Source organism: Bombina bombina, chromosome 7, assembly GCF_027579735.1.
Source record: "Bombina bombina isolate aBomBom1 chromosome 7, aBomBom1.pri, whole genome shotgun sequence".
Taxonomy (NCBI): domain Eukaryota; kingdom Metazoa; phylum Chordata; class Amphibia; order Anura; family Bombinatoridae; genus Bombina; species Bombina bombina.
Genome location: NC_069505.1, coordinates 174411052 through 174437401, shown reverse-complemented (window position 1 = coordinate 174437401; position 26350 = coordinate 174411052).

Genomic DNA, 26350 nt, shown 5'->3' with positions numbered 1-26350 from the left:
AAATAGTACATACCAGCACTATTTTAAAATAACAAACTCTTGATAGTAGAATAAAAAAACTACAACTAAACACCACATACTCTTAACCATCTCCGTGGAGATGTTGCCTGTGCAACGGCAAAGAGAATGACTGGGGTGGGCGGAGCCTAGGAGAGACTATATGGCCAGCTTTGCTGGGACTCTTTGCCATTTCCTGTTGGGGAAGAGATATTCCCACAAGTAAGGATGACGCCGTGGACCGGACACACCAATGTTGGAGAAATGTAAGCATAATGTGTATATACTTAATAAACCTGTTGTTTATATATACAGTATTATGCTATGTGTATGTCTTTCTTTCCTCCATCTACGACCTACATAATCGCCTGAGGGAACTAAGTTTCTCACCTCCAGTGAAAAGAAAGGAAATAAGAGTCCAGGATCTGCATTGCAGTGGAATCTACAAAAAGAGTCCAGGATCTCCATTTCAGTTAAATCGACAAAGAAAAATCCTCCAACAGACCGGGAGATTTCCTTACAAGAGCCAAGGGATCATCTATAACACCCAAGAGCTGACACCTTACCTCATACGATTGAGGTACAATTTGGTAAGCAGAATATACTTACCTTAAACACTAAGCTGTTGAAAACTAAAAGGACTAATCCTCTACATAACAACTGTTCTTTGTTTGTTTATACAAAAAGCAAATCACACCCTTTTCTCTATATATCTGGTTACACAAAATAGCTATAGCTGTGCGCCACTACACCAGTATTGATTTTTTCTCTTTTTTTATTTATTTTAAACAGTGACAGGGGTACACTGTATCGATATAAAGGCAGCACGCAAATCTTGTCAAAAGATACAGACATTGTATCATATACTCATTGAATTGTGACAAATCATTCTATCTTACTGTGTTTAGAATACTGTTCATTGATCTCCCTACACTTTCAAGTTTAGACACAGGGTACAGGGGTCAGTTCAGTCTAGTTCCTATTAATATTTTATGTTATAGTTATAGCGCTGGTGCCCTTTCTTGACTTACTAACAACTTTCCATCACCAGTTTGGTGATATACCCTAACTAGCAGCTTAACATATACATTAATTAATTAATTATTTCTAAATCATTCATTTGAGAGTACTATACCATTTAAAATGGAAACAAACATATTTGAATACGGGAACTATTTTGACCCACAAACTAAAATACAGAAACTTTCCATAAATTTAGACGAAGACAGTAAGATTGTGGTGGAACAAAATATAAATCCCAGAGAAGTATGGGGGCGGAGCTAGCCTTTGAGGAGAACGGACGTCTACTAACAGAGCTCCTGCTACTTTAATTATCTATAACGTTTAAAGCTTAATATTTTGCCCTTTTTTCTTTTTTGTTTTGTGTGGACTACTTTGGGCATCTTGCCCTGAATTGATTCCAGTGCCCTAATCATTTGAGAGGAGCAATAGCAATACCCTACATTACAGTTAAGAAGCGGCTGGGATCCTCCTGGGACCGGAGCCCGGCCTCATTAACGACAACTACATTGGTCGCTGGTGGCTTAACAGCTTCTCCGCCTGAGGACATCTCCACTCAGACGCATCGATCCCCCTAACTACAACACCGCTGCCCGGAGGGTCGGGGATCCGCTCCGGTGCAGCAGTGTGACATACCTGGCGGGCCAGTGTTAGAGCGGCAACCCAAGGCGGCCGATCGAGGTGAGCTGCAGACCCCTGGAGACTTGCTGATGTACCGGAGAGCTCGTAGGTACCCTTGGCAGGTCCTTGCAGGGCCCTGGACAGATCGCTGGGGAGACTTGGCGCACAACACAGTGTGGCTGACAGTTTGGCGCGAAACCTTCGCCATCTTGCGGCCCTCACCTAGGAAGTGCCCTAGATCCTGAGGTATTGCGAGAAGGGACGGCTGCAGAGCGATACTTGCAGAAGGGGAAAGAAAACACCTGCCAACACACATTGCACCTACCTCCTAATTTTATAATAAGAATTACAGAAGGGCTGGCTGCTGTATTAATGTTTGTTGAATTACTGAGGGACATTACTAGTGCCATGCTGGTCTGAGTGTTCGCAGACTGTTAATCTATACACATTTGTTTGTGAGACACTTTACTCACACTTGAAAGACAACTTGCGGCTACTTGGTATATTGGATAAATATCCACCCATATACAAGCACACTTTGACCTGATTAAAAGACTGTAAAAAGAACCATACACATTAGACCCTGCTAAAGAAGTTTCTCAGGCCCTATAGCAACACTCAGCAGGGCAGATAAGCCCCTTACTGAACAGCCAAGCTTTACCCAGCACTTTGAACTGCTTTTAGCACAGTAGTTTCCCTGCTCCTGCATACTGTACCTAAAACCAGGGCACTGAGGATACTTACAAACGCTGACACACCAACACTATATTGGGTATCAAACCCCTTGTTTTGCTCAGATGGGCCTTATTTGGAAGAAAAGATTTCAGAATCTAACTAGATACTGCACACCCATGCCTTAAGGTGCAGGCCTTGTGGGGCCGGGGCTTATATTTATTACTTGCAAGATAATATTCGGAGACATAGCTTGTGGATATTTTACTGAGGGACTCTTGCTATATTTGACACATTTCTGCAGCTGTCACTTTTTTAGGCCTTCTATTTCTCTAACATGCCACTAGGCTCTAGAAGGAAAACAGCCAATCTTTCCGAGTATAAGAAGTCAGTGGCGGACCACTTTAAAACTACGCCGGTTGCTGGGAAAACTACAACTGATTTGCATACTTCACAAAAGCATATAGTCAACAGTCCTGACATGACAGAACCAAGTGGTGAAGTTAGCAATCTTTCAGGTGCTATGGCTGCAGATATAGTATCCACTCTCACCCAGAGAATAAATTCTCTTCAAGAGACTCTCACAGCGGCCATTAAGGGCTCTGCGGCAGACCTCAGAAAAGATATTGGGACCATTAGAGAAAGGATTGATGTGCTGGAAAGAAAACAAGAAGACTTAACTGTGGAACAAGAAAATTTATCCCACCACTCACAAGTTTTGGTTGACATGATAGACTCTATTGAAACAAAAATGGCAGATATGGAAGACCGCTCACGCAGGAATAACCTGAGATTCAGAGGCATTTCAGAAGATGTCTCCCCTGCAGAGCTGGGCAAGTTCCTCACTGAGTTCTGTGAAATCCTACACACCCCAGCCTTCCCTAATGAAACTCTGGTTGACAGGGTTCATCGCCTTCCCAGAGGGAGGAATGTTTCGGCGGACAAACCTAGAGACGTAATTGCCAGATTCCATTACTTTACATATAAAGAGCAGATCCTCAGGGCCATGTTTCAACGACCAGCACTACCCAAGAGATTTGAATCTGTACAAATATTTCCAGACCCGTCTCAATATACAGTACAAAAGAGAGGTACTTTCTGAGAGGTTACCAGATCGCTGAGACAATCTGGAATAAAATACAGATGGGGTTACCCTACCAAGTTGCTGATCCAGAAAGATGGACGCCTCTACACTGCTGATACACCGGATAAAGGGCTTCTACTACTTAAAGGATGGTCAACACAGAGCAAACATGATGAGGAGGCTGGACCCTCTCCTCCATTGAATACAAAGCAGAGCAATTCATCCTCCTCACTTTTGAGACCCACTGCCTTTGAATGGAGACCACTCACACAGAGACCCGCTGCCCCTAAAAGAAGGAACTCAATTCCCAATCAGCTGTTGCCGACAGGAGCAGAGAACCCCTCTGATGACGAGGACTGATAAGTATAGTTTCTTTTTCCTATTATGACTTGTAATTATTGCTATGTTACATTGGGGGAGATTTTGTCTCTCCGTTCTCGGGGTGTTCCTTGTCCATGTCACGCTCAATCTGGAGAACTGTAGTTTTGCAAGGGGGGTCCCCGCCCTCACTCCCCTCTCATCATATACGGGTACAATACCCTCCTGCTCATTTTGATGGGCGATTGCATAGCCTTACAGCTCCCACAGAATTTAATGTGGCCTAGAACTCTAGTGTGGCCTAGAACTCTAAATGTCCTTCTAGCATACAGACTTTTATCGATCGCCCCCAACCTCCTAGCTGTCCAAGGTTATGCAACACATCTGGGAGCACACCCGAATGTCTGGGACCTCATGAGAAAGACTGCTCAAAAATTTACTACATTGCAAGATGGGTGTGCATCGCAAGACTTTGACTAGCTCTATAACAGCAATGTTCAATGTTTAAATGAATATGTTTATTGTTTAGCTAGGATACTCGCGAGTTATTAACGATGTATTAAATTATATGTGATTGTGACGGCGAAGGCTGAGTTCTGGATTACACCACATCTGGTCATTTCCATGTGGAGACCGGCCTCCTCTGTCCCACCCTTGTTCCATTAGGTAGTTAATATTATTAATATTTTGCATGGGGACATAGGTCAGCAGACTGCCTTTTCCCCCTCTGTGTTTCTGATTATTGTCTTGTATAGTTCTAAGGTAGACCAGCTAGACGTCATAAATGATTAACAACATACAGTTACTGCTTTAATAAGGGCTCAGATTACTCAGATTGTTAATATATGCTCAGTTCTTTAAAAAAAAAAAAAAAAAAAGGAAAAAAAAAAAAAAAAAAAGGTGCGTGCCACTGATCAATTAATCACTGCCATGCTCACTTATTTGGAGCCTATGCTATGTTGTGACACCCAACCAGACTAGAACTTTAGCTCAGTTATTTTATCTATCATTGTTATGGGGCCCTTTGGCTGCACATGGTTATGACAGGGATAGACGCTCATCTTATCACTAGGATTCAGTCTGCTCCCATAGGGCCATGTGCCAGACCGGTCCTTCAGACATGTGCATTTCTAAACGGTGTACATACTGACGTACTCATAATTTTAGGCTCGTTGGGGATAGCCTGGGCTCCAAGATATGCTCCAAATGTTAGTAATGAGCATAATATGGTAGCTAAGAGTCTATAGTTAGTCTATCAATGCATTGCATACTCAATCTTAACCTATGTTACGCCTACTCAGGTGATCAAATCTACAACCTTTTTTAGAATAACTAAAATGTTGGCACTTGGTAAGTTATAATAGAGGTGAGCTATTGATTAATCTATTAACGCAATATATACTTACCTAGTTTGATATTATGCTCTACCACCTAAATGAGTTTTATGTGCTGCTTTGCCAAGTTGTCTGTTGCCGCTATGAAGCCCTTGGTTTGTGTGTGGTGGGGGCTGCGCTGGATATTTGCCCTGCCACTATACCTTGACCCACTTTCAAGTGGACGCATGTCTGCCCTGTCCTTTTGCCACACGCAACTCTAAACGGCAATAGTGTCATTATATATACAATTTCAGGCTTGTTTAAGACAACCTAGATGGTAGGATTTATCTACAATGTTGACACCTGACTCAAACTGTTAATAATGAACATGTTATGATAGCCATGAGCATATAGCTAGTCTACTAATGCACTGCAAACTCAATTTTTAACTTATGCTAAGACTTTACATATGGCCAGGTTAATATCCTCCTTCTGTATAGTTTATGTTGTCCTTATGTGAAGTATTACTAGAGGAGTAATGTACAGCCATGGCATTGATTCTTACTTAGAAAAATCAAAATGCCAACATTTGGCATGTTATAATAGATACGAGTCATTGATTATTCTATTAACGCAATATACACTTGACTAGTTTTATGTTAAGGTTTATTTCCTAAATAAGTTTTGTGTATTGTTTTGATGAGCTATTTGTGGCTGATGTGAAACCCTTGGTTTGTGTGTGGCGGAGGCGGCGCTGGATACTGGCCCTGCCACTACATCTTGGGCCATCCTCAAGTGGACGTGCGCCCATCTTGCCCTCCGGCCGCACACGACTCTAAGCAGTAATATTGTCATTATATGTATAATTTTAGGCCTGTTTAAGTTAATCTAGACAGTAGGATTTACCTACAATGTTGACATCTGATATGTTTCAGTAGCTATGAGCCTACAGTTGACACCTTAACATAATATACGCCTTCCTGGATTTAACATAACCCCCTCCAGGACACCTAAAATGAGACCCAGCGCAGACTGTTCATTACATGCCCTCTAGAATCCGTATGATATATTTCACCCGCTGGCTTATCACCAGTGTAGGGGAATCTTACCACCCCCCCCTGACTGTTAGATTAACCGGCGCAGGCGTGACATACACCCACCCCCTAGTGCGACATTAATTCCCCCCGAATCTAGGCCTGCCCCGGCCTCACATTACCTCTGTTCTAGATACTAACTTTTGTAGATCTCGTAACGTTACTCTTCACCCCCCCCCCCCTTAAGGGTAAACCCGAAGCTTACTAGAAGTAAGCAAGTGAACATAGATTCATTCAAAACTATAAATTTAATCACATATTATACTATCCCACCCCTCATTGGTAGAGAGGCGGATAATAAGGTTATAACTATTTTGGTGTTGCCTCTCTGGTCCTTTGTACAGGATCATTAACTTTCCCCCTGCTTCCAACCCTCCCCCTCTCACACCTTTTTCTACCTTTACCCCTCCCCCCCCCTCCTTCCTTCCCCCCTCCCTTTTTTTTTTTTTTTTTTTTCTTTTTCTCTCCTTTTCTAAAATGGCCTCTGATCTTAAGTTCATCTCCCTAAATACGAAGGGCCTAAACTCACCCTCTAAAAGAAGCCTTTTACAATTCTTTCTGACTAAACTTAAGTGTGATGTGTCTTTCCTTCAGGAGACACATTTGGGAATCCAATAAAATCCCGAATTTTAACTCTAGACACTACCCGGTGGTCCTTAGTTCGACTTTCCAAGACAAAAGTAGGGGAGTCTCGATATGCATTAGCAAAACGGTAGCTTTTCAACAGTTACATGTTGAAACAGACCCGGAGGGAAGATTTTTGTTACTAGTCTGCAGACTGAACTCACACTTATTCACTCTCGTGAATGTATATGCCCCCAATCAGGGTCAGATTAAATTTTTGCGTAGGATACTATCCTTTATAGACGGTTTGCGACAGGGCACGCTGGTGTTAGGAGGGGACTTTAATCTAATATGGGACCCCGAGCTGGATAAGCGGCTCCCAAGTGGTAAAGTGACAGATCAATACTCGCAGTCCACAGCTCCTAAATTTCAAAACCTCATATATCAGTCCTCTCTTTATGATGTGTGGAGGGCTTGTCACCCGGACACTAGGGATTACACGTACTTTTCACCCCCACACCGTTCATACTCGCGATTGGATTTTTTTTTTGTGGACTCCTGGACACTGAATAAAGTCACAAGCTCCACCATATGTAGCTGCCCTTGGTCAGACCATGACGCTGTGGTGATGTCAATAAATATAGATGGATCCGCTTTGAGCAGACCCTCCTGGAGACTTCCCAAGTTTTTATGACGCGTCTTTCATCCCTGAGCTACTTGAAAAGATAGAAGAATTCTTGGAGACAAATGGCCCCCACGACACCTCTCACCAAATCAGATGGGCGGCTCTAAAAGCATTTGTCAGAGGATTCTGTATTGCTAAAGCTGCAAACATCAAAAAGCATTGGGGTGCCCCTCTGGGGAAGCTAACCTGCGAATTGCCCACCAAGGAAAAACAAAACAAGTTATCCCCTACTGCTAGTTTGTCCGCTGACATTCTTGGTCTGAAAAAACAAATTAAGCACCTGGAACTGGAAAGAACCCAGCGTGCACTAGCCAAGTTTAAGATGGTCATGTATTCGAAAAGTAACAAGGCGGGCACTCTGTTGGCAAACAAACTAAAACAGAGGACATCTATCTCCAGAATATCCTATATCAATCATAACGGGCGGAAGTTTTATGCACCGGATGATATAGGGAAGGCATTTGCGGATTTCTATGAACGGCTTTATAACATTGAGGCCTCTGAAGCACCTATTAAAGCCACACCCTCCGAAATATCCTTATTTCTAGAAAAACTAAATTTGCCCACATTGTCTGATGAGGACAAGGACAAATTAATCGAGCCATTTAACGAGCTTGAAATAGGTCTGGGGATTAAGCAATTGAAGAATGGAAAAGCGCCGGGCCTGGATGGGTTTCCGGGCAATTCTACAAAAAGACGCGAACACTGCTAACGCCCATACTATGTCAGATGTACAATGAAATCGGTAAAGGAGAGGAGATACTTAAAGAGTTCCTTGAAGCGACCATTGTCGCTATTCCTAAACCAGGTAAAGATCCCTCATACTGCTGTAACTTTCGCCCTATCTCGCTGATAAATGTAGATATAAAGCTGTATTCTAAACTCATAGCAGATAGATTGGCATCTTTACTTCCATCTCTGATAGCGACCGATCAGGTGGGTTTTGTTAAGGGACGCCAGGGCCCTGACAATACTAGACGCCTGGTCTCGGTTTTCGCGGAGGCGAGATGTTCAGGAACTCCCCTCCTGGCCCTGTCCCTAGATGCCGAAAAGGCGTTCGACAGGGTCAGGTGGGAATATATGTGGAAGACTCTGGGGGCTTTTGGCTTCCCGCTTCGAGCCGTTAATATGATTAGGGCCCTATATTCAAACCCAAGTGCCAGGGTGATGGGAACGGGCTTCTGTTCCCCGACATTTGCCATTTCAAATGGCACTAGACAGGGGTGCCCATTGTCGCCCCTGCTCTTTGCCTTGGTTATGGAGCCGTTGGCAGAACTGGTTCGGTCTACACCAACTATTGAAGGACTACCAATGGGCTCTACTCAAGAGAAAATCCTGTTGTATGCCGACGATGTGACCCTCCTTCTTACGAATCCCACGTCATCAGTTTCGGCAGTTTTTGCTACATTAGACAGCTTCAGTGCTCTAAGTTATTACAAAGTGAATAAGACCAAAACTGAAGCTTATGGGATTAATCTCACTGATGCACAACTTTTGCAGCTGAGGGATAACCATGATTTTCATTGGTCCGCGGATGCTGTTAAACATCTGGGTGTCTATCTGAGTGCGGACATGGATAAAACTATATCGATGAATTTTGATGCATTGATTAAGGAATTAAAGAACCTGACGAATAGATGGGACTTTAAGGAAGTCTCCTGGCTGGGACGAGTGGCCACTGTAAAGATGTCCTTACTACCAAAGGCGCTGTACCTCTTTCGATGCATCCCCCTGAATATCAATCACGGCATTCTACAGCAGATTCACCAGATCTTTAGTAGGTACGTTTGGGCACATGGGCCTCCAAGGATCAGCCATAAAATTATGCAGAGAGAGTATGCAAGGTGCGGAGTTGCTTTTCCCAGCATATACCTTTATTATGAGGCTACAAGACTCTCGCACATCACGGCCTGGGGCCCTACCGCCGAAAGGCCGGGATGGTTCAGATTGGAGGAACTTCATCTGCCAGAGGGATTGGACCTTCCCAGTCTTTTGTGGGTTCCTAGTTATAAACAATTGGTAAACATACTTACCAACCCTGTCGTACAACATAACATCAGAATATGGCATACACTCAGACATCACTCACAGACCACCCCGCACCCCAATCCATCAACTGCGGGGCCTGATGTGGGACCGTCTGGACGTCCACGTTGAGTATTGGATCCAGCATGATCTTGACACGGTGGAACAATTATTCTCCAATGGCAGGCTACTGACAGTCCCTCAAGTCCTTGATTCCTTGAGAGGACCACCTCTCTGGTTTCACTTCGAATGCTCTAGAATACTCAGTTTCCTACATTCCTGGAAGTTTGGAGCTCGTGGACTTAGGACACATTCCCAGTGGGAGGAAAGATGGATAAATGAGTTGGGTACATATAAGCCTCTCACGTTCCACTACCAAGCTATTCTGCGGCATCATTCGGTTGGTCTTCCTGGTCAAATTAAACGGTGGTGTAGTGAATTGTCCTTAAAAATCTCAGACGCAGAATTGAGCATTGCCATTACTTTAACAAAAAAAACGATCCACTGCACAACCATCTTTGAGGGCTACATGAAGCTCATTCTAAGATGGTACAGAGTGCCCACCAGGCTGTCTAAAATGTTCCCAGCTACCTCATCGAGGTGCTGGAGGCTTTGTGGCGGTGAGGGATCAGACTCTCATGTGTGGTGGTCCTGCCCTAAGATCCTTGATCTATGGAGAGATGTTGAGACTCTCCTGCACTCCATGAATGTGAATGTACAGCTGACTTCTAGTCAAGCTCTTTTTCATATATTTGACAAACAACGACCTAAATGCAGTAAACAGCTAGTAATTTATATTTTGGCGGCCACAAAGTTATGCATCGCCAGGGCATGGAAACAAACTGACCCACCCACTATTACAACTGTTTGTGAAGTGGTACAATATCTGGCTAAAATGGAAAAATTTGCATATAATGCTTTGGAGCGGATGGAGGATTACTGGGCGATCTGGGAAGACTGGATCAAAATCCAATAACTTTATAAACACAAACGCCAGGTAGATCAGGCGGAATTTGCCCAAGAGTAAAATCTGTTCTACACAATCATCCCTCCTCCTCCCCCTTTTTTTTTTTTTTTATCCCTCTCTCTTCTCTCCCCCCTTCTCTCTCTTCCTTCTCTCTCCCCCCCCCTCCCACTAGTCAGGTTCTGATTCCCTTTTCCCTCCTCCCCACTCCCACCTTTATCCTTAAAAAACATGACCAGTTGAGGCAACCTGGTTGATCTGTTACAGTTTAGGGTTCACAGTTGATAACCCAGGTTTCCAGCGGTAAATATTAAATCTATCTGTTTTGTCACTTGAGATTCCTATTGAACTAAATGTGGTACTATGAACAGAAGTTTATACGTATGTCTTGAGGTTACTGTACATTTGAATCCTTTTCATGCAAGTACTGAGCTTTGATGTGAATTGTGAGTCACTTGTAATGCTTTTGTGTTTTTTTCTGTAACTTCTTATTATTGTATGCTATTTTGAATCTCAATAAAATCTGTTTAAAACCAAAAAAAAAAAAAAAAAGAAACAAATAGAAAAACCATGTCAATTAAAAGTAAAACAAACGTATCTATACTATTCATAAAGAGAATAAGCATATATAATCATATCGACATAGTATATCGTGTTAGCCTACATACAACAATTTGTAATAAACAATTTAATAAAGGTTCTTATTCTAAATAAAAAAAAAAAAAAAAAATCCCAGAGAAGTATTTGATAAAATAGAAAAACTGAGTAAAAAACAACTCATTCATTGGCACGATAGTGTCAACTTAGAAAGGTATCTCAAATACAAAGTAGTACCAAAAGGTCTCAAATTATATAAATTATCAATTTTTGAACCAGAAGATGTAGAATATCTTACTGAGTGGGACACCGCTCTAGAAGAAGCTTCCTACACTCTAATAAATATAGCCATTAGATATAGGAACTCCAAAGCGGAGAAACTTTCAGCTGAAATAAAGGATATGAAATTTTTTTTAGAAATACACAAAGGAGATACTACTTTTAAAGAACTAGATGAAAGAAATTAAAAAAATTTGAACAAACAATAGAATTTGAAAAAAAAAAACATTTCTAAGAGACTATCTGGAAATGCAGGGGATTACAAACGAAAATAAGGATGAGATAGAAACAGACAGAGATATGGAAATATGGGAGGAAGTTAATACCCCAGAACAAACATCAACCAAAGATAAAATGTATTTATCCTAAAAATACTAGAGAAAGAGAAGTCTTACCAATAATTTCCATTCAAAAACATACTATGGAAATAAAAAAGCTCATATACACACACAAAGAAAGAACAGTACTGAACACTATAAAAAAAAATTATCACGTAGTTCAGAGACCTCATATGGAGAAAACACTAACAGAAATAGAAGTAATAATAAAAATACATACTGCCAAATAAAAACAAACAAGGAAAGACACCCTATTATGCACAGAAACAAGTGTCATGGGACAATAGTAGAAATGGGAATAACAAATACAAAATGGGTAACAAGGATCCAAGAAATAACTTTACAACACAGAGAGATAATTACCACATTGGAAACAATCACCCTCCTGCATACTATAACATGAAGGAAACCACTTCACAGGGTCCCCATAGCTATTACCAAAGGCAGAATAGAAATCAGGAGTCTGAACAACACTCATACAATTCACATAGAATATCACAGGCCAAAAATGGCTAAGGTAAACAAACTAAACATCATTTTTTAGAAAGGGGTTGGGCAGGAAACCATCACCCACAAAATACTCCAAATTTTACAGAGACAGAAACGCACAGAATGATGCAAAGGGAAGATTTAAACATAAATTTACGACCCCAATGGTCGATGGAAAACCCAAAAAAACAAAAGGGTTTGAAGCGGAAGATTGGTGGGAAATAGAAGAAGATCTAGAGGAACCAAGAACACCAAAAATGGGGAAACAGGAGAGCCATTATTGAAAATATTCAATCTGTCCTCCCACACTTTTACAGATACTGAACTAAGTATCCTCTCTAAAGGCCTCGATTTTGCACCCACTAAAGGACCCAATCCCTTTAATTTGTTTATTGATTTCAACAAATTTATACGAAAATTAACACTATGTAGACACTTTGAAAAACTCAATGCAAAAGAGAACATTGAATTCCTAAAGGATATTTCTGACACTGGTCTAGAGTTACTAAACACCCTAGAGGAGTTATACAACGAAAATGAAACTCCCTTACAAACACAGTAAACATTCCAACCTAAAACCAACCTCTATTTTATTCCCCACTCAGTCCAAAGGGAATGCTATTCCAACATTTAGCGAATTAGTACAAAGAGAATTACAAACAATGTGTGAAAACTACTCTATAAAAAAAAGATAATTTGAAAAGTTATGAAAAAACAGCACTGAAATCAATTCAAGAAATGAAAGATATAGTTCTCCGTGAGGCAGACAAGGGAGGGGGGTTAGTCATACAGAATAAAACAGACTACCTCAACGAAGCAAACAGATTGTTAAATGATTCCAACACATACAAAAAATTACAAGGAGATCCAACAACATCTTTTCAAAAACAATACAATTCCCTTATAGACACAGCAAATTACCTAAATTTACTGAACAAAAATGAACATAAATATCTCATGCACGGTTATCCAAAAAAAGCAATTTTCTACCATTTACCTAAAATTCACAAAAACCAAGAAAATCCACCAGGATGCCCAATAGTGTCAGTGATTGACTCACTCACTGCAAGAATTTCTGAATATGCTGATTATTTTTTAAAACCATTAGTACCTAACCTAAAATCGTATCTTAGGGATTCTACAGATACTTTAAGTAAAATAACAAAAATACAATGGAAAAACTCTTACAAATGGATGACATTAGATGTCTCCTCCCTATACACCAGCATACCCCACGAATTGGGAATCATAGTCATGAAACAAATCCTAACAAAAACTGATTTTTCTTTCATGTAATTAGCAAGAGTCCATGAGCTAGTGACGTATATGGGATATACATTCCTACCAGGAGGGGCAAAGTTTCCCAAACCTCAAAATGCCTATAAATACACCCCTCACCACACCCACAAATCAGTTTTTACAAACTTTGCCTCCCATGGAGGTGGTGAAGTAAGTTTGTGCTAGATTCTTCGTTGATATGCGCTTCGCAGCAGGCTGGAGCCCGGTTTTCCTCTCAGTGTGCAGTGAATGTCAGAGGGATGTGAAGAGAGTATTGCCTATTTGAATTCAATGATTTCCTTCTACGGGTCTATTTCATAGGTTCTCTGTTATCGGTCGTAGAGATTCATCTCTTACCTCCCTTTTCAGATCGACGATATACTCTTATATATACCATTACCTCTACTGATTCTCGTTTCAGTACTGGTTTGGCTTTCTACTACATGTAGATGAGTGACCTGGGGTAAGTAAGTCTTATTTTTGTGACACTCTAAGCTATGGTTGGGCACTTTTATATAAAGTTCTAAATATATGTGTTTAAACATTTATTTGCCTTGATTCAGGATGTTCAACATTCCTTATTTCAGACAGTCAGTTTCATTATTTGGGATAATGCATTTGAATAATCAATTTTTTCTTACCTTAAAATTTGACTTTTTCTCCTGTGGGCTGAAAATGCTTCATTTTATTGCGTCATTCTTGGCGCTGACTTTTTTGGCGCAAAAATGTTTTTTTGTCATTTCCGGCGTCATACTTGTCGCCGGAAGTTGCGTCATTTTTTTGACGTTTTTGCGCCAAAAATGTCGGCGTTACCGGATGTGGCGTCATTTTTGGCGCTTGAAGCATTTAGGCGCCAAATAATGTGGGCGTCTTTTTTGGCGCTAAAAAATATGGGCGTCATTATTGTCTCCACATTATTTAAGTCTCATTGTTTATTTGCTTCTGGTTGCTAGAAGCTTGTTCATTGGCATTTTTTTCCCATTCCTGAAACTGTCTTTTAAGGAATTTGATCATAATTTTGCTTTATATGTTGTTTTTTCTATTACATATTGCAAGATTTCTCAGATTGACCCTGAATCAGAAGATACTTCTGGAAAATTGCTGCCTGATGCTGGATCTACCAAAGTTAAGTGTATTTGTTGTAAACTTGTGGTATCTGTTCCTCCGGCTGTTGTTTGTGATGAATGTCATGACAAACTTGTTAATGCGATAATATTTCCTTTAGTAATGTTCCATTACCTGTTGCTGTTCCATCAACATCTTAAATTCAGGGTGTTCCTGTTAACATAAGAGATTTTGTTTCTAAATCTATTAAGAAGGCTATGTCTGTTATTCCTCCTTCTAGTAAACGTAAAAGGTCTTTTAAAACTTCTCATTTTTCAGATGAATTTTTAAATGAACATCATCATTCTGATTCTGATAATGATTCTTCTGGTTCAGAGGATTCTGTTTCAGAGGTTGATACTGATAAATCTTCATATTTATTAAAAATGGAATTTATTCGTTCTTTGCTTAAAGAAGTCTTAATTGCATTAGAAATAGAGGAATTTGGTCCTCTTGATACTAAATCTAAATGCTTGAATACGGTTTTTAAACCTCCTGTAGTTATTCCAGAGGTTTTCCCCGTCCCTGATGCTATTTCTGAAGTAATTTCCAGGGAATGGAATAATTTGGGTAATTCATTTACTCCTTCTAAACGGTTTAAGCAATTATATCCTGTGCCATCTGACAGATTAGAGTTTTGGGACAAAATCCCTAAGGTTGATGGGGCTATCTCTACTCTTGCTAAACGTACTACTATTCCTACGGCAGATAGTACTTCCTTTAAGGATCCTTTAGATAGGAAAATTGAATCCTTCCTAAGAAAAGCTTACTTATGTTCAGGTAATCTTCTTAGACCTGCTATATCTTTGGCGGATGTTGCTGCAGCCTCAACTTTCTGGTTGGAAGCTTTAGCACAACAAGTAACAGATCATAATACTCATAGCATTGTTAATCTTCTTCAACATGCTAATAACTTTATTTGTGATGCCATCTTTGATATCATTAGGGTTGATGTCAGGTATATGTCTTTAGCTATTTTAGCTAGAAGAGCTTTATGGCTTAAAACTTGGAATGCTAATATGTCTTCTAAGTCAACTTTGCTTTCCCTTTCTTTCCAGGGTAATAAATTGTTTGGTTCACAGTTGGATTCTATTATTTCAACTGTTACTGGGGGGAAAGGAACTTTTTTACCACAGGATAAAAAATCTAAAGGTAAATTTAGGTCTGCTAATCGTTTTCGTTCCTTTCGTCACAATAAGGAACAAAAGCCTGATCCTTCCCCTACAGGAGCGGTATCAGTTTGGAAACCATCTCCAGTCTGGAATAAATCCGAGCCTTTTAGAAAGCCAAAGCCAGCTCCCAAGTCCACATGAAGGTGCGGCCCTCATTCCAGCCCAGCTGGTAGGGGGCAGATTACAATTTTTCAAAGAAATTTGGATCAATTCGATTCACAATCTTTGGATCCAGAACATTGTTTCACAAGGGTACAGAATAGGCTTCAAGATAAGGCCTCCTGCAAGAAGATTTTTTCTTTCCCGTGTCCCAATAAATCCAGTGAAGGCTCAAGCATTTCTGAAATGTGTTTCAGATCTAGAGTTGGCTGGAGTAATTATGCCAGTTCCAGTTCTGGAACAGGGGCTGGGGTTTTACTCAAATCTCTTCATTGTACCAAAGAAGGAGAATTCCTTCAGGCCAGTTCTGGATTTAAAAATATTGAATCGTTATGTAAGGATACCAACATTCAAAATGGTAACTATAAGGACTATTCTGCCTTTTGTTCAGCAAGGGCATTATATGTCCACAATAGATTTACAAGATGCATATCTGCATATTCCGATTCATCCAGATCACTATCAGTTTCTGAGATTCTCTTTCCTAGACAAGCATCACCAGTTTGTGGCTCTACCGTTTGGCCTAGCAACAGCTCCAAGGATTTTTACAAAGGTTCTCGGTGCCCTTCTATCTGTAATCAGAGAACAGGGTATTGTGGTATTTCCTTATTTGGACAATATCTTGGTACTTGCTCAGTCTTCACATTTAGCAGAATCTCATACGAATCGACTTGTATCGTTTCTTCGAGAACATGGTTGGAGGATCAATTTACCAAAGAGTTCGTTGATTCCTCAGACAAGGGTAACCTTTTTAGGTTTCCAGATAGATTCAGTGTCCATGACTCTGTCTCTGACGGACAAGAGACGTCTGAAATTGGTTTCAGCTTGTCGAAACCTTCAGTCTCAATCATTCCCTTCGGTAGCCTTATGCATGGAAATTCTAGGTCTTATGACTGCTGCATCGGACGCGATCCCCTTTGCTCGTTTTCACATGCGACCTCTTCAGCTCTGTATGCTGAACCAGTGGTGCAGGGATTATACAAAGATATCTCAATTAATATCTTTAAAACCGATTGTACGACACTCTCTGACGTGGTGGACAGACCACCATCGTTTAGTTCAGGGGGCTTCTTTTGTTCTTCCGACCTGGACTGTGATCTCAACAGATGCAAGTCTGACAGGTTGGGGAGCTGTTTGGGGGTCTCTGACAGGCACAAGGGGTTTGGGAATCTCAGGAGGCGAGATTACCAATCAACATTTTGGAACTCCGTGCAATTTTTAGAGCTCTTCAGTCGTGGCCTCTTCTAAAGAGAGAGTCGTTCATTTGTTTTCAGACGGACAATGTCACAACCGTGGCATATGTCAATCATCAAGGAGGGACTCACAGTCCTCTGGCTATGAAAGAAGTATCTCAAATACTGGTATGGGCTGAATCCAGCTCCTGTCTAATTTCTGCGGTTCATATCCCAAGTATAGACAATTGGGAAGCGGATTATCTCAGTCGCCAAACGTTACATCCGGGCGAATGGTCTCTTCACCCAGAGGTATTTCTTCTGATTGTTCAAATGTGGGGACTTCCAGAAATAGATCTGATGGCTTCTCATCTAAACAAGAAGCTTTCCAGGTATCTGTCCAGATCCAGGGATCCTCAGGCGGAAGCAGTGGATGCATCCTTCCTTGGAAGTATCATCCTGCCTATATCTTTCCGCCTCTAGTTATTCTTCCAAGAGTGATTTCCAAGATTCTAAAGGAGCGTTCGTTTGTTCTGCTGGTGGCTCCAGCATGGCCTCACAGGTTTTGGTATGCGGATCTTGTCCGGATGGCTACTTGCCAACCGTGGACTCTTCCGTTAAGACCAGACCTTCTATCGCAAGGTCCTTTTTTCCATCAGGATCTCAAATCCTTAAATTTGAAGGTATGGAGATTGAACGCTTGATTCTCAGTCATAGAGGTTTCTCTGACTCCGTAATTAATACTATGTTACAGGCTCATAAATCTGTATCTAGGAAGATATATTATCGAGTCTGGAAGATTAACATTTCTTGGTGTTCTTCTCATCATTTTTCTTGGCATTCTTTTAGAATTCCTAGAATTTTACAGTTTCTTCAGGATGGTTTGGATAAAGGTTTGTCTGCAAGTTCCTTGAAAGGACAAATTTCTGCTCTTTCTGTTCTTTTACACAGAAAGATTGCTAGTCTTCCTGATATTCATTGTTTTGTACAGGCTTTGGTTCGTATAAAACCTGTTATTAAGTCAATTTCAGCTCCTTGGAGTTTGAATATGGTTCTGGGGGCTCTTCAAGCTCCTCCGTTTGAACCTATGCATTCGCTGGATATTAAATTACTTTCTTGGAAAGTTTTGTTTCTTTTGGCCATCTCTTCTGCTAGAAGAGTTTCTGAATTATCTGCTCTTTCTTGTGAGTCTCCTTTTCTGATTTTTCATCAGGATAAGGCGGTGTTGCGAACTTCATTTAAATTTTTACCTAAGGTTGTGAATTCTAACAACATTAGTAGAGAAATTGTGGTTCCTTCATTGTGTCCTAATCCTAAGAATTCTAAGGAAAGATCGTTGCATTCTTTGGATGTAGTTAGAGCTTTGAAATATTATGTTGAAGCTACTAAAGATTTCCGAAAGACTTCTAGTCTATTTGTTATCTTTTCTGGTTCTAGGAAAGGTCAGAAGGCTTCTGCCTTTTCCTTGGCATCTTGGTTAATATCTTTGATTCATCATGCTTATGTTGAGTCGGGTAGAACTCCGCCTCAAAGGATTACAGCTCATTTGACTAGGTCAGTCTCTACTTCCTGGGCATTTAAGAATGAAGCTTCAGTTGATCAGATTTGCAAAGCAGCAACTTGGTCATCTTTGCATACTTTTACTAAATTCTACCATTTTGATGTGTTTTCTTCTTCTGAAGCAGTTTTTGGTAGAAAAGTACTTCAGGCAGCTGTTTCAGTTTGATTCTTCTGCTTATAATTTCAATTTTTTTCATTATAAGATTTAAACTTTGTTTTGGGTGTGGATTATTTTTCAGCAGAATTGGCTGTCTTTATTTTATCCCTCCCTCTCTAGTGACTCTTGCGTGGAAGATCCACATCTTGGGTATTCATTATCCCATACGTCACTAGCTCATGGACTCTTGCTAATTACATGAAAGAAAACATAATTTATGTAAGAACTTACCTGATAAATTCATTTCTTTCATATTAGCAAGAGTCCATGAGGCCCACCCTTTTTGTGGTGGTTATGATTTTTGTATAAAGCACAATTATTCCAATTCCTTATTTTTTATGCTTTCGCACTTTTTTCTTATCACCCCACTTCTTGGCTATTCGTTAAACTGATTTGTGGGTGTGGCGAGGGGTGTATTTATAGGCATTTTGAGGTTTGGGAAACTGTGCCCCTCCTGGTAGGAATGTATATCCCATACGTCACTAGCTCATGGACTCTTGCTAATATGAAAGAAATGAATTTATCAGGTAAGTTCTTACATAAATTATGTTATCCATTGAACATCAGGGATTCATTTTAGATTGTATCAGATTTGTCCTTGAAAAAAACTATTTTGAATTTAACAACAATTTTTACTTACAAATTAGCGGTACAGCCATGGGTACCACGATGGCACCTAGTTACGCTAATTTATACATGGGGCTTTGGGAAGAAACACACATCTATTCCAATAACCCCTTTCAGAAAAACATTATCTTGTGGGGCAGGTACATAGATGACGTCATACTCATCTGGGAAGGGAATGAGTCTGCCACCACTGAATTTTTACAACATATCAATAACAACTCATGTAATCTTCAGTTCACATCTAAAATTACAAGTGACTCTATCGAATTCCTAGATTTAATTCTTTATAATGAAAATTCAGAAATTTGTACTAAATTGTATCGAAAAAGCACAGACTGTAATGGTTATTTAAGAGCAGACAGTGGCCATTACAAGCCTTGGATCCACAATATACCATATGGTCAGTTCCAACGCCTAAAAAGGAACTGTACAAAAGACAGTGATTACAAAAAGGAAGCACAGTTACTTAAAGAAAATTTGTTACAGAAAAAATATCCAAAAAAAACTAATAGATAACTCTTTAAAAAAGTTAACAACCTTGATAGAAATCAACTACTCGTTACTAATAAAGAAAAAGGACAACATAACAAAGGCAAAAATATAGGAATGGTTACCACATATAATGAGGCAGCCCCGGAAATCAAAAAAATCCTTAAGAAATATTGGCCCATACTTGAACAAGACAAATTTTTAAAAAATAGCATAATCTCAGCACCTAAAATCACATTTAGGAAGAACAGATGTCTAAAACAAATCCTAGCACCAAGCAAATTGAGAGAAGACAAATTGGTTAACCTCTAACACCAAGGGATTTTTCAAATGTAATAGGGCCAATTGCAAAGGTTGCGAAAATGCTTACAATGTAAAAAAACCAACAAAAATAGTTCATTCGAGGACCTTTCCACAAAAAAACTGTCAGATTAAAAATTTAACTAACTGTAAGAGTACTTTTGTAGTATACCTATTAGAGTGTACCTGTAACCTACAATACATCGGATGTACCAAACGCCCCTACAAAAAAAAAAAAAGATTACTCAAACATATAAAGAATATAGAAGCAGGATATAAAGGTCACAGTGTTTCTAGACATTTCAAAAAAATACATAACAAAGATCTGAAATTCCTCAAGGGCACTATTTTAGAACAAATTTTTGTGCCCACAAGGGGTGGTGACAGATTTCTCAAACTACGCCAACGAGAAACATTCTGGATCCACTACATGGGAACTATGAATCCCATGGGACTGAATGAAGATATTGATTTAGCAGCATTTCTGTAGAGAGGAGAAAAAAATTCCAAAAGAATCAGATACTCTATAAATCCTATATAGTCAAGGAAAATTGACAGCTTTCAAAACATTGACCAAAGACAGGTACCCCCAGGACACTAATATATCAGTCTTATAAAAGATATTTAGGACACATCAATATAGAAATCTAAAATTGAATACCCTATAACTGTTTGTACAAACTCAAATGGGAAACAACTACAAAAGAACATAACCCTCCCCCCAACTATCATCTTTTACTTAAAAAGGAGTTAGTTTGTTCTTTTAACACCTAGCTCCACATATAATTTATAAATTATTTATACTTAATAAATTCTTGTACAATAGATAGGACATAATCGTCATCAGGAAAGGTAGAGAAAAGAACTCCCTTTTTTCCTAATAATGCAGATTACATCACAGTTTATAATATAGGTAAACTATGACAAAAAAACACTTATGAAATAATGTCTATATTCTTTTTAGCAATATCGTGTTTTTGTTTGTTAAAAGGAGGCTCAGATACTAGGCATCCACTAGTGTTTCTATACAGACGCAAATAGTGTACAGTCACCATAGTAACATTCTCAAGGTCTGCCTTTAGAACACAGACGGCAATAATGATTTGTATTACTGGGTTACAATTAGTGCTTTGCTACTGACACGAAGAGCGTATATAGTTACTATAGCAACACAAAAAAACACTTATGAAATTAAGTCTATATTCTTTTTAGCAATATCGTGTTTTGTTTGTAAAACGGAAACTCAGATACTAGGCATCCACTAGTGTTTCTTTTTAGTGTACATAGTCACCTTAGTAACATTCTCAAGGTCCGCCTCTAGAACACACGGCAATACTGATTTATATTACTGGGTTTCAATTAGTGCTTTGGTATTGACACGAAGAGCGTACATAGTTACTATAACAACATATTCTAAGACCGCTCTTAGAGCACACACAGCGATACTGATTTGTATCACTTCAATTAATGCTCCAGCATAGACACTAAGAGTGTACATAGTTACCATAGTAATATAATCCAAGACCGCCTTTAGAGCACACACAACGATTCTGACACATAATGCCGACAGCCAATCACGGAACAGGCGCGAGAAAAGGAAAAAAACGCCCACTTCCTTTCCTTTAAACTCAGAAGATGCCGAACCCTGTTCATTCACTTTTTTACCTCTGATGAAGAAGTCGCAACGGATTTTGAAACGCGTAAGGACATTTTGTAAGTGGGCAGACAGGCTCTGTTCCATTCGGCATCTCTTTTTTTTTTTTTTTAACAAGCTTTATTGAAAATATAAAGTATCCATTACAGGTATGATTTAAGAGAATCACAATCTATACAATAATAATAATAGCTTGGAGTATATGAGATCCAAAAAAATATTTCTCGTTTTGAAAAGTTTGAGTATATGTCCTCTGCGGATGGATAAGTCTCTTCGTCTTACTAAAGCTTGTAGGGTTTTTTTTCTTCTTTTTCTTGTTCAAGAACAGAACAAACAACATTGAAAACAATCAAACTGTGTTACTTACTGGTCAATGCTATATACATTGTATTTAGACAGGATCATTATACTTAATCTCTGTAGACGAGGCTGGATGTGTAGGTGTTTCCTTTTCAAGTATTATTAAAGTGTTAAAGTACTTTATATCATTCTTGGCCATTTCTCTCGTTTGGTCAGGGAGCTACAGGCTGTATTGTTCTACCTATGATTAGACGTCTGGGACCCTAGTCCTGTCAGTGTGTCAGTTTCTTATTAGGGATATCTAATAGGACGTAGTGTTCATAGCGGTGTAGATGTATGTTTCCCAAAAAAGGACATCACACAATAAAAATCCATTCTATGTGTGGTAGTATAGTGGTATCTTTCTAGGGACAGTAGGTATGTAACGTTTTGGGACCAGTCTTGTTTGGACAGGGTCTTACTCTGCTTCCAAAGTCTTGGGATTAGTTGTTTTGCGCTGCTAAGCATGATGTATAGTAGGGTGGATTTATATTTACATTTGATCTTGGGGGGTTTATTGAATAATAGTGTTAGGGGGTCAAAGGGAATCTGCTGTGAGAGGACTTTCTGAATTTCTTTATGTACGTCCCGCCAGTAGGGCTGGAGTTTAGGGCATTCCCACCATATATGATATAGCGTGCCCCTCTGCATGCAGCTTCTCCAACAAAGGGGATCTGAATTGCGGAACATTTTTGCCAGTCTGCTTGGGTATAAATACCATCTCCCTAGCAATTTCATATTTGTTTCAGTGATTCCCATTGATGAGGGTGCTTTGCCCATCTGTTGAAAAATGGTGTTCCATGTTTCTATGGGGACAGTGGTACCCATCTCCTCTTCCCATGTCTTAGTGTAGGGAGGCAAATGTTTAGAGTGTGCCGTTGTCAAAATCTTATATATTTTAGATAGTGTTCCCTTCATTGTTGTTGGGGAGTGGCATAATTGTTCAATGGGGGAAAGGCCTCTAGTCAGGTTGGATTTTTCTTTATGGTGGGAGAAGTAGTGGGATAGTTGGAGGTATTCAAACCATCTATTAAAATACATTATATTTTTGTCTATTAGGGATGTTTTGGGTAATATTGCCCCCTTGTCTATTACAGAACCTATTGGTAAACCTGCATTAATGGTATAGGGGTCTCTTGCCCACATGTGTTTTAGTGGTGGGTAGTCGCCATTGTGGCATAGAGGGGTTAAAGGCGAGGGAATTGTAGATATGTGTCTTTGAGACTTGATTTGTCTGTCCCATGTACTCAACGTATCTGTCACCAGCGAGGAGGTAAATGTAAGGTTCTGCCTATGTTGTTTTTTTGTCCAGCATAAAGCCCCTAAACTCTGTGAGCCTGCAAGTTCATGCTCCAATTGCACCCATTCTTTGTTTCGTATATTTTTGCACCAATCTACTATTCTGGTTAATTGGGCAGCTTGGTGGTATAAGAGGAGATTCGGCACCCCAAGGCCACCTTTGTCTCTATCTCTATAAAGTACTGATTTTGCTATTCTAGGGTGTTTGTGGGCCCATATGAAAGTATTGACTACTGTTTGCGCGGCGTTTATATATTGTGGTGGGGGTTGAACAGGTACCGTCTGAAATAAATATAAGAATCTGGGTAATACACTCATCTTGAAAGCCTGTATCCTGCCTAGCCATGAGAGATATTTTCCCTGCCAATTTTTTAAATCTGATCGAACAGATTCTAAGAGGTGATAATGGTTTAGCTGATATAGAGATTCTTTTGTGTTAGCTATGTGTATCCCTAGATATTTAATAGAGGTGCTTTTAAACGTAAAGTGATATTGTGACGTGATCTGGTTAATTTCTCGGTCTGTGATTTTTGTGCCCAGGAATTCTGATTTTGTCATATTTATTTTATAATTAGAGTGCATGCTATATGTCTCAATTTCTGGTAGTAATGCAGAGAGGGATTGGAGAGGGGTGGTGAGGGAGAAAAGGACGTCATCAGCATATAGTGTTAATTTGTATTGTGTGTTATTGATTTGGATGCCTTGTATGCCTGTGTTCTCTCTAACCCTAGAGGCTAACACCTCCATGGCCAGGACAAATAGCAAGGGAGAGAGAGGTCATCCCTGCCTCGTCCCGTTTGATATAGGGAAAGGGTCTGATAGAGCCATTTAGCTTAATGCGAGCTGTTGGTGCTCGATAGAGGGCAAAGATTTTCTCTATAAGTTTCTCGCCTATTCCAAACCTAGCTAAAGAGAGTTTCAAAAACGTCCAATCCAGTCTGTCGAACGCTTTTTCAGCGTCGACAGCCAGGAAGATCGTAGGGATATCGTGGGTATTGGAGTAATCTATTAGGTTCAACATCTTGATGGTGTTGTCCCTCGCTTCTCTATAAGGTACAAAGCCCACCTGGTTTAAGTGAATTAGTTGCGGCAGAAATCTATTAAGTCTGATGGCAATGAGTTTCGCATATAGTTTAATGTCTACGTTCAGTAGTGAGATAGGGCGAAAATTAGAAGGGGTGTCTGCCGGTTTTCCCGGTTTGGGTATAACTGTGACGTGGGCCTCTAGGATTGAAGATAGAAACGGGTGTTCCTGATCTACGGCATTGAATATAGATGCCAGGTGTGGTATCAAGATGGATGCATAATTCTTGTAATATGAGACGGTAAATCCGTCGGGTCCCGGGCTTTTGCCGGTGGGTAATCGGCATCTCTTTTTTAATCTGAAATAAGATTGCTTTTTATGCATTTCTTTTATATGTTTTTGTTTGGCATCATATTGCTTTAACAAATTCAATAAGCTCTGGCATTCTCTCTTTTTGGACTAGAAGTGTACCTTTTCTATTTTAAACCTTCCTGTAGTTTGGAAATACTTTAAAGGCACCCTAGAGAGAGAACCTTTTTATTTGACTTATTAACCCAAAGGGGGACTACATATAGTTATCCCTATAAACATCATCAGTCTAGCATAAAGATCTACAGACTGCAGCCTTATCATTGATACGGACAAATAAAACCACAGCATTCATTTTTTTGTGACCCAGTGGATATACCATTACATGCTATTATCTTACCTCATAGTTAAAGTGAAGGTAAAGTCTTGCGTTCTGGATACCAAATATCAACCTATCATCAAAAATCATTATGATGTTCATTCATCAAAATATATGCAAACACAATAATAAGCTTTATTTTTTACTTGTTTGACCCGCTCCGTTTCTGCTCTTCAATCCGCCCGTCATAGTGCCTTCAGTGATTGACATTTTCTCACTCCTATCGTTATTTTACCCCCATGGCGTCCTGCCCCTTTTCTATTTCGTCATCGCCATCTTATGCGCATGCGTTAATGCAAACAGCGCATCATCATTGGCATGCTCGTTCACGGAACGCGCATGCGTTCTTATTTCTCCCCGTTCATTGTAACAGTGAATTGACAGCATCGCTATCACTTTGATTATTGAAGCACCTCTTCCAAAAGTACTAACCGGTAATTATGATACCGCAGCGCAGCTCACATACTAATTATTGACAATCACTATTTATTATTCAACAATCTGGCTATCAATTTTTTAGATTCTAATATGCCTTCTTTGCAAACTAGCTACCGCGGGCAAGAATATTTGCATGATACAGCACCATAAAACTACAAACAACTGCTTATTTGTGAAATAGAATGCTCTGCAAATATTAACGTTGTACATGTTATAAAATACACATCGCTAATATATATATGTCTGGATACTGAGTTACGGCAAGTACTTGAACGCATGCGACATTGAGCTGCGGATACGCATGCGCAGTTGAAGTATATTACGGGTGCACGAGCGTAGTCCGATGCTAACAGAGAAAGCTACGTCATCCGATATGAACAAGGAAGTGTTGATGGGGCGGAGCGTATAGCGCAAACGGCGGTAGATTATAATTACTATTTATATGTGAATGTATATATTTTAAAACATATAAAATAAGCGACTGCAATAATTGTAAGATTAGTTTTAACAATAAGTCTTGTGAATTTGAAAAATTGACCTTCACTTTAATTGAGGTTTTAAAATGTAAGCATAATTTGCATATACTTAATAAACCTGTTGTTTATATATACAGTATGACGCTATGTGTATGTCTTTCTTTCCTCCATCTACGACCTACATAATCGCCTGAGGGAACAAAGTTTCTCACCTCCAGTGAAAAGAAAGGAAATAAGAGAGTCCAGGATCTGCATTGCAGTGGAATCTACAAAGAGAGTCCATGATCTCCATTTCAGTTAAATCGACAAAGAAAAATCCTCCAACAGATCGGGAGATTTCCTTACAAGAGC